This window comes from Sinocyclocheilus anshuiensis, unplaced genomic scaffold, assembly GCF_001515605.1.
Source record: "Sinocyclocheilus anshuiensis isolate Anshui unplaced genomic scaffold, SAMN03320099.WGS_v1.1 scaffold2476, whole genome shotgun sequence".
Taxonomy (NCBI): Eukaryota; Metazoa; Chordata; class Actinopteri; order Cypriniformes; family Cyprinidae; genus Sinocyclocheilus; species Sinocyclocheilus anshuiensis.
In genome coordinates, this window is record NW_015546224.1 from 51,345 (window position 1) to 60,678 (window position 9,334).

General features: G+C 40.0%; 1 pseudogene; it reads right to left on the bottom strand.

Moving 5' to 3' along the window:
* Positions 1-9,334, bottom strand: part of LOC107701449 (NACHT, LRR and PYD domains-containing protein 12-like) — a 29,677-nt pseudogene that overhangs the window by 4,026 nt on the left and 16,317 nt on the right.

Here is a 9,334-nt window from a genome sequence, read left to right on the forward strand (position 1 = left end):
GTGCGTGTGTGTGTGAGAGAGTGTGTGTGAGTGTGCGTGTGTGTGTGCGTGCGTGCGTGTGTGTGTGTGTGTAAGTGTGTGTGAGTGTGAAAGTGTGTGTGTGTGTGAGTGTGAAAGTGTATGTGTGGCATTAGTGGAAGTGCATTAGCATGGTTCAAATCGAACTTATCTGACCGCCATCAATTCGTAGCAGTGAATGAAGAGGTATCATGTCAATCACAAGTGCAGTATAGAGTACCTCAAGGCTTAGTACTAGGACCGTTACTTTTCACGCTTTACATGTTATTCTTGGGAGATATCATCAGAAAACATGGTGTTAGCCTTCACTGTTATGCTGATGATACTCAGCTCTATATTTTTTCGCTACCCGGCGAAATGTACCAATTTGAAAAACTAATGGAATGCATAGTAGATATAAAAAACTGGATGATGAGTAATTTCTTCTGCTAAATTCTGAAAAAAAAAAACAGAGGTGTAAATTATCGGACTTAAAACCTCTGCATGCAATAACCTAGAACACTGTCTAACACTTGATGACTGCTCTGTCAATTCGTCGTCATCAGTTAGGAACCTAGGTGTGCTATTTGATATGCAATCTTTCCTTTGAAATCATGTTTCTAGCATTTTAAAACTGCAGTTTTCCATCTCAAAAATATATCTAAATTACGACCTATGCTCTCAGTATTTGAACGAGCTCTTATTGCATTATAGTCCTCCACGTCCGCTGTGTTCTCAAAACTCTGGCCATTTGATAATACCTAGAATATCAAAATCAACTGCGAGCGTCAGATCCTTTTCCTATTTAGCGCCCAAAGTCTGGAATAATCTACCTAACATTGTTTGGGAGGCAGACGTACTCTATAAGTTTAAATCTAGATTAAAGACCCATCTCTTTAACCTGGCTTACACATAACACACTAACACATTTCTGATATTCAAATCCGTTAAAGGATTGTTAGGCTGCATTAATTAGGTCAACCGGAACTGGGAACACTTCTCATAACACCCGATGTACATGTTACATCATTAGAAGAATGGCATCTATGCTAATATTAGTTTGTTTCTTTCTTATTCTGAAGTCACCGTAGCAACCAGATCCAGTCTGTATCCAGATCAGATGGTCACTGCAGTTACCCGGATCCAGTACGCATCCAGCCCAGATGGTGGATCAGCACCTAAAGACGACCTCTACAGCCCTGAATGTCAGCGGAGTTCAGGTTTTTTCTCCATTCTGTCACCGATGGAGTTTTGGTTCCTTGACGCTGTCGCCTCTGGCTTGCTTAGTTGGGGACACTTATTTTCCAGCGATTTCGTCGACATGATTGCACAGATACTATTTAAACTGAACAGAGCTGGATGATGACATCACTGAGTTCAATGATGAACTGCCTTTGACTGAAAATTGAGTTTACTACTGTCCTTTTGCATTATTGGCACACAGTTTTTCTATATAACAGGCAAGGCAAGGCAAGTTTATTTGTATAGCACATTTCATACACAATGGTAATTCAAAGTGCTTTACATAAAAGAAAAGAAAAAAATAATCACAACAATAAAACAAGGAATTTAAAAACTTTGAAAATGATTTAAAAAATTGATTTAAGAGGTTTAAAATTAATTTAAGAAAATGATTATACATAAAATATAGTTCAATCAGTTCGGACATCGCACAGTGCTCATTCAATAAATGCACAGCTAAACAGATGAGTTTTGAGTCTGCATTTAAATGTGACTAATGTTTTAGCACATCTGATCTCTTCTGGAAGCTGATTCCAACTGAAGTCCTGTGGTCACTCATACTCTGTCCAGGTGTGTGTGTGTGTGTGCCATTCAGGTTGAGTAGTTTGGCTCAATATTACAGTATAATACTGTAAAGCTGCTTTGACACAATGTGAATTGTTAAAAGCTCTATATAAATAAAGGTGACTTGACTTGTGTGTGTGTGTGTGTGTGTGAGTGTGAATGTGTTTGTGTGTGAGAGTGTGTGTGTGTGTGTTTGTGTGTGAGAGTGTGTTTGTAGACCTACACTTTCGTGGTCCTGCTGTCATCCTGATCTCTCCTCCATGATCCACACTATAAACACACAAACACACATTCACTAGTTAACACTCACATATAATCCGACTGAGCATATTTGGCGTGCTGTCCAAGGGGAGGCTCCGAGATCAGAATACAGCCAGATAACTCCCCCATATCCCACGCTGGGACAGGAATAGTTAGAGCTGATGAGGGTTTGATGGGCTTTTTTACATGAAATCGATTGGATCTTATACAGCTTTTGAAAGCATCTGATAAGCATCGACCGAGGGCTTGGATCTGCTGCTGAGAGAGGCCCTTTTGAGCAGCTGTGGTTGCTGCCTGATGAGAAAAGAATGGCTAGAAAAATTGTCTGCTGGTTTGTCTGATTGAACGAGAACCAATTTGAGGTGATTTTGGAATTAAAAACGAGTGACGAGGTGGTTAGTCGTCTAAAAGAGGGTCGAAAAGGGATTTAGCCTGGAAGTTCCTGAATTGGAGAAAAGAGAGTCTGATATGGTTGAATTGGAGATGGGAGGTTAAAAATGTAGATATAGTGGCCTCGTTTTGCTTGATCTGTCTTACTTTGTTTGATGAAATAAGAGATGGTCTCACTATCAAGGACAGATCAGTCAGATATTGTAGGATGGACTTTAGGATTAAAATGGGAGGTTATGGCAAGTTCTGAGCATCTTAAAAAGCTGAAAAATGGCAAGATAAACATGGCATAGAGTGTATGGGCGGTATTAACAGAGTGGTAGCCTGTGCGGAGAGTATGGATGCATTTATAAGAATGTGGAGAGTAACGTATGGCGTCCCGGCAAGATGGTTGGGAACGTTGAATTCCTTTGATCAGGAGGGAGGTTTGAGAATTAGTTATTTAAAGAGAGGGAGTGTCATAAATTACTTTGTGAAAAACCTGGATGATGGACCCGACATAAAGGCCTTTTACACTGTTAACGTAGGAGATAAAGGAAGTGATAGAGAGGAGGGAGAAATCAGGAAAAAGCAGCTTAAACAAGAGGTGGAATGCTTTAAAACATTTCAATGCTGTGAGGAAAGATTGGAGGATTCTAGGAGAAACTGCTTGGAGAAAAGTGTCAAGAGATGCATCAAGGAGAGATTTTAATGGATGTGTTATGGGTATATTATGGCTCTTTTCCACCGAGCGGTATGAATCAGTACAGTACAATGCAGTAGGATTCGGGACCGTAAACCCTTATCCGGCTACAGTACCCTTACTTGATTGGTGCGGTGTGTGCCGGAAATTAGCGATCAACGTCATTCTTGTGAGAAGAAGCTCGACATTGTGTTTGTGCACTCTGATATAAACAAGCTCAACCAGTGGTGTAGCGAGTCAGCCCCGGCGCCCTTACGCAAAAACATCTGTACGGGCCCCAAACATTACAGGTTAATGTGGGCTCCAGCGCTCCTTATTGTTGTTTTTTCTGAGGTAAAAACATTACGGGACTATTCACAAGCTGTTTTATTGACCGTATAAATGCTTGGAAATAATATTTAACGTTTTCAAGTCCATTCATTTGTAGCAAGCCAGCCACCCAATAACCGCAATAAGCCTGTTTTGTTACTTTTAATATAACACAAATCGCCTTTAAATTCTGTACATTTTATGAAGAATCAATGTGTTTTTCCACTCTTTAATGTGGCGTGAGATCACTGTATTCACCTCAGTTCAAGCGGTGAATCAATCATCTTTTCCTCTTTTCTACTCGTTACACAGCACGAAATAAACATGAATGATGTTGAAAAAAATCAGAACAACTTAAAACAAATGTCTTATGTAATCGATCAATCAGTGTTTCGAAAATCGTCAATAAAACAGCTTGTGAATAGTTGTAAGTCGTAACAACATTTACCTCAGAAACGCCAACAATAACACTTTGCCAACATTGTTTTATTATTTTCATAAATCAGTCAGTTAACCGCCGCAAACCTTTTTTTATTTATTTTTTTGGAGCAAATTTATTCACGCAATGTAACAACTTTAAATCTTGCCATTTTGACTTTATTCTAAAAAATATTATGGCACTAAAACGCTGTCATATTTACTAAATTACTTAATGCAAACACACTCTTGGCACAGTGGCCCAAAACACAAAAACAGTGGCACCTGCAGCTGTACGGCTGAACACACTGTGTGCACCATGAGCGCTCCTGAGAAACGTTTGCCCTGCTATTATTTCAGCAATTATGTGACCCGTATTTCTATCATGACACTAATTATGAATTAATCATTATTTTGAGTCAGTTCTTTCACTGAACTAAACATATTTGTAAAATGGTCTGAATCAATCTCTCACTGAATCATATGAAGCTTTCCTCCATCAGTAAAATAAACAGCATCGAGATACTTGATGATAGCGACATCGAGATATCGCTGCATGAAGTATATAACGCAGTAAAAACACATTGTCAATGGAAACCTTTGATGCTCTCCAGAGCGCAAACACAAATACGCACTGGACAGTTCGCCAGATCTATTTAGCCAATATGTTAGTATTGCAGCTTCATCTGAGGGAGCTCTTGCTGTCTTTAGCACATCCGTAAAACAGGGCCAGAAGGGGATTGTTATATATGTGGAAAAAAACACTGATCTGTAGACCATAGGCATAGAATATGCGGGGAAAGCGGGGAACGTGTCCCCCCCCCCGCACTTTTTCGGGCAACTGTGTTTACGTAGAGGTTTTCAGGGGCAAGTGTGAATACATCTAGATTTAAATTCCAAGAGAAAAGATTGTCTATACATGACCTGGCATTTTATTCGTATCCAAAATGAGGAAATGTGAACATTACGGAGCTCTAAACACTCTCATGCAGTGTATGTTTCAATCATACTTGAAGCTGGAGGGCGCTCTAGCGCAGAAAGTCCAAGACGGACTCATAGAAGTAACAACTTATGACGTACCAGGAAATCCCTAATATGGACAAAGGCATCCAGTTATCGCTGAATAAAAAATGTGAAGAAGATGCACGCACGATTGTGACAATATGGTTTATGTGTGTTTTTCCAAGTCATCTCCAGGTAATAAACAAAGTATCTGAATAAAGCATTTATTACAGTAGCCTATAGAAACTATAAAATATATTTTCTGCCTTATTCTGTGATCAAAATGAGAAAAAAGTGTAGTATATGAACAAATCATAAAATTGCCATTAGGAAAATATAGGAAAAAAATACTACAGAATACAAATGATTGGTTATTGTCCAGCAGTTTGAGTTCGAAACCAATTAAAAGTAAGAAAAATAAATAAAACCTCTTAATTAGACCAAAAAAAAGGTATTACATTTGACATTTCTGTCCCCCTCACTTCTGAAATGATGGCTATGCCCCTGCTGTGGACAGCACATTCTGTCTTTCTCACACACACAAGACATTTACACGCAAGCAACTAAAATAATTTCGGGAAAGCAACTCATACACGAGTAATTCAAATTCACACACTCTCTCTTCAATAACTGCATAGCAACTCCTACAAATAACTAAAGGTCGACCGATTCATCGGTTTTGCCGATGAATCGGCACCGATAGTTGATTGACGGAACTATCGGTTATCGGCAAAAATCAATGCCGATAGTTTTCCGGGTTGCGTCCGTTGCTGGAGTGGCCGAGAAGGGTCCGCTGCCATTATACAGTACGAGAGCGGCCTCTAGAGGCGGAAATCACTAACAGCACGTGTTGTTTGTTTTGACACGTGACACTGGCGCTGCACAGAGCGGGAAACTTCAAACTCAAAAGAAAATCCTGCCGCGGAACAGAGCGCCATTCACATAGTTTTCCATTAAATTACATTATATTTGTCCCAAATCATTGTTAATGTACGTAATGACTTCGGGAAGGCTATTTTTTATCAAATTTTGGTGCTCCTACATTTTTGACTGTGCACAAGCACAAGCGCTCCTAAAAAGAAAAATAAGCATAGAGCCCTGCATCGCTGCGGTTTTGTCCAGTGTGTGACTTGCGTATTTAAAAAAATTTTTGATTAGATAATCATGCAGTGTTCTAAAATAGAAGCAAATAAAGTGTGAGAGTACACATACAATATCAATAACATATGTATGTAATTTTAATGCTATGGCCTTGTGTAGATATTTAAAGATGGCCATCTTTAAGCATGACTGTTGAAATTAAATGGTAATACTTTACAGTAAGAGTCCTTTTGTAATATTAATGAAAGCTGTAAAAGTATTGTTCCTAGTGTGTTCATTTCAACATTTACTATTACTAATAGGCTATATTTTTACATTTTAAAGTTTCTTTTGTTAACATTAGTAAACTATGAAATAACTTTAATGATCAATATAATAATTAATATTTTTATTCATTTACAAAGTATGGTTCAGTACTGCTACTGCTTTTTTAAAAATAGTAAAGCTCTGTTTTAGTTTTCATTTACCATTTTAAAAACTATCGGTTGATTAATTGGTATCGGCCAGTGTGGTCCAACCTAGCTATCGGTATCGGCAAAATCCACTATCGGTCGACCTCTACAAATAACTGAAACAAAAGGCTACTTATTGGCTACTTATTGAAAGGTAACTTTGACTAAATTAAGCTGTCATTAAGCGGCCATTGGCACCGACAGTAGGCTATTTAAAAAAAAAAAATTTCAATCGTAAATATCCACTTCATCAGGGCTGTTTTGATCTCTGTAATTGTTTTCCTCTTGTAGCACGCGCAAGTGACGAGTCTCTGTCAACCAATCAACGTTCTGCAGTGAGTCTAGCTCCACCCTTTGGGTACTGGACTACTGTGCTAGATACCCCATTGGAAGGGTCCCAAAAAAGTTGTATGGTACGGTTCGTTATTTTGTTATCATTCACAACTTCTGACAATCGAAATGGAAATAACTGCATTCTGTACCGTACTGTACTGAACTGTACCGCTCGGTGGAAACGAGCCATTAGTTCTGAATAATGAGGAACTGGTGTTGGGATCCACCTCTGGAGCCAGCAGCCTGAATTTTGAGATTGATATTGTTGCAGACCCTCCGGCCGGCCGAGTAGGAAATTGTTCTTCCCCTGATATCCGAATCCGGGAGGTCTGCATTGGCCCATGATGTATTTCAGCAGCCTACAAACACTCTACTATGGCGATCTGGGTCGAATGCAGCCCAATAAGGGCACTTATTCCACTGGGCTCCCTGTACCACACATTTTGCTGAAAATAATTTGTGATACATGTAAAAATGCCTCCTCTATCTATGAGGAAATGCCAACAAAATAAGGTCAGCTTAACGGCTAAACGCAATTGCGAACTCTGAAAAAGAATGAATGCGTGAAGAAATGGGCACTGGATTTTTTTAGCATCACTGAAAAATCTCCGCAATCTATTTGGCGATTTGATTCGGCTGGAGGGATAAGAGAAAGAATTGATGATAAATCGATGTCCGCACCTGTGAGAATCTGTGCCTGATGATGTGAGCCACGGAGTGTGGCTCTGAAGTGACGGTGTTTGGTGGGGCATGTAGAGGAGCTGCAGTACATAGAGTAAACTGAGATTTGGATTGAAGAACAGAATTGGGAGGGAGAGAAACCAGGGGCCTTGTGTATAAAACTTTCCGTAGATTTCATCCTAAAACTGTACGTACGCCCAAAAGTTTTCAGATTTATAAAACCATCCGTACGCCAGAACCTGTGCAAAAATCCTTTTATAAATCCCTGTCAGCGGAAGATGCCTTTTTTTAGAATAGAGTGGATCTCTTTCTTTTCCACTGGCCAAAGCAGTATATAATTGTTTTAAACAAATCAAATAAAACATTTAAATAGGCTATAGTAGAATCAGAAATACGGTGTGTGTAAATAAGTGTAAATAATTGTCTGGCGCAGCGAAAATATTATAAAAATGAAACATGCAAATCTTACCGTTTGCTTCAGATTCTATCCTTCAATCACAATGCTATTTTCATAATGTTCTGAAGATCGCAGAAGAAGTCTGCCTAATATAATCGGACCTAATTAAACCTGCCAATGGACCGTTCGACCACCGAATTCAGCAGTGTCTACCACAATATCAAAGTAAGTGCACATCGTTGATGTTCTTGCTAAAAATATTTTCTCTTAACATGATATCTGCAGTTTAAAGAAACATTAATGGTTGCCTAGCACTCCTCGCTGTCATTAAAACAGCATGCAACAAAAGTGAGCAAAAGACAGCACAATCTCTACAAATATGTCTAAATATCTAAATTTATATAAGTTTTGTTTAACTTTTTAATAATGATTATGTACTGTCAATGCTTAACTCCATTAATGAGCAGAATATTTAATCTAAATGTGTTTTAAAAGGAAAAGAGAGTCTGAAATCATTACTTCGCTATTATGCCAGTAAAAGAGTGCATACGCACGGTCTAGAGTAGCCGTACGGTGCGAACATATTTATGCCAAGTTTATTTTTTATAAATCCCAATATGTATGTGGAAAATTGTGTACGCACATTTCTATGCCTGTTTTGTGCGTACGCAACGTTTATACATGAGGCCCCAGGGCCGCGACTGTTTGCGGAGGCAGTGACATGCATGGATCGGCTCCTGGTGGTTGGGGAGGAACGCAGAGGGAGGTGGAAGAAGGGAACAGAGCAGGAGCATAGGCTTGTGCGACTGGCGGAGACAGCCTCACATCAGCTTTTGTTGCAGGAGCTGCAGGCCACGGAAAGGTGTAGTGAGAGCTGGAAGAAAAGGATGGAGGTGGCTCGCTGATGGCCTACCGCTGCATCGAGAACTTCGATGAGGGCCAGATCTTGAGCTTGAAGAAAATGGAGGTGTTGAGGGATGCAAATTTTTGGATCTGCTGGCTCGGGTCTGATGACCGTTTTGGAGGGGTTAGCTGGCTGTAAAGAGACTTACAAAGTGTAAAGCTGCACTTTACACTTTACGGCCTCATTCAGGGCGGAGACGAGTCTGCTTACAGACAGGAGGTTAAAGAGCTGGCTGTCTGGTGCAGTCTTAACAACCTCGAGCTTAACACGCTCAAAACTGTGTAGATGATCGTGGACTTCATTAGAAACCCCCCTGCACCCCCCCCCCACTCACCATCATGAACAGCACTGTAACGACAGTGGAGTCATTTAGGTTCCTGGGCACCACTATCTCTCAGGACCTGAAGTGGGACACTCACATTGACTCCATTGTTAAAAAGGCCCAGCAGAGGTTGTACTTCCTTCGCCAGCTGAGGAAGTTCAACCTGCCACAGGAGCTGCTGAAACAATTCTACTCTGCCATCATTGAATCCGTCCTCTGCACTTCAATAACTGTCTGGTTCAGCTCAGCTACCAAATCTGACCTCAGAAGACTACAGAGG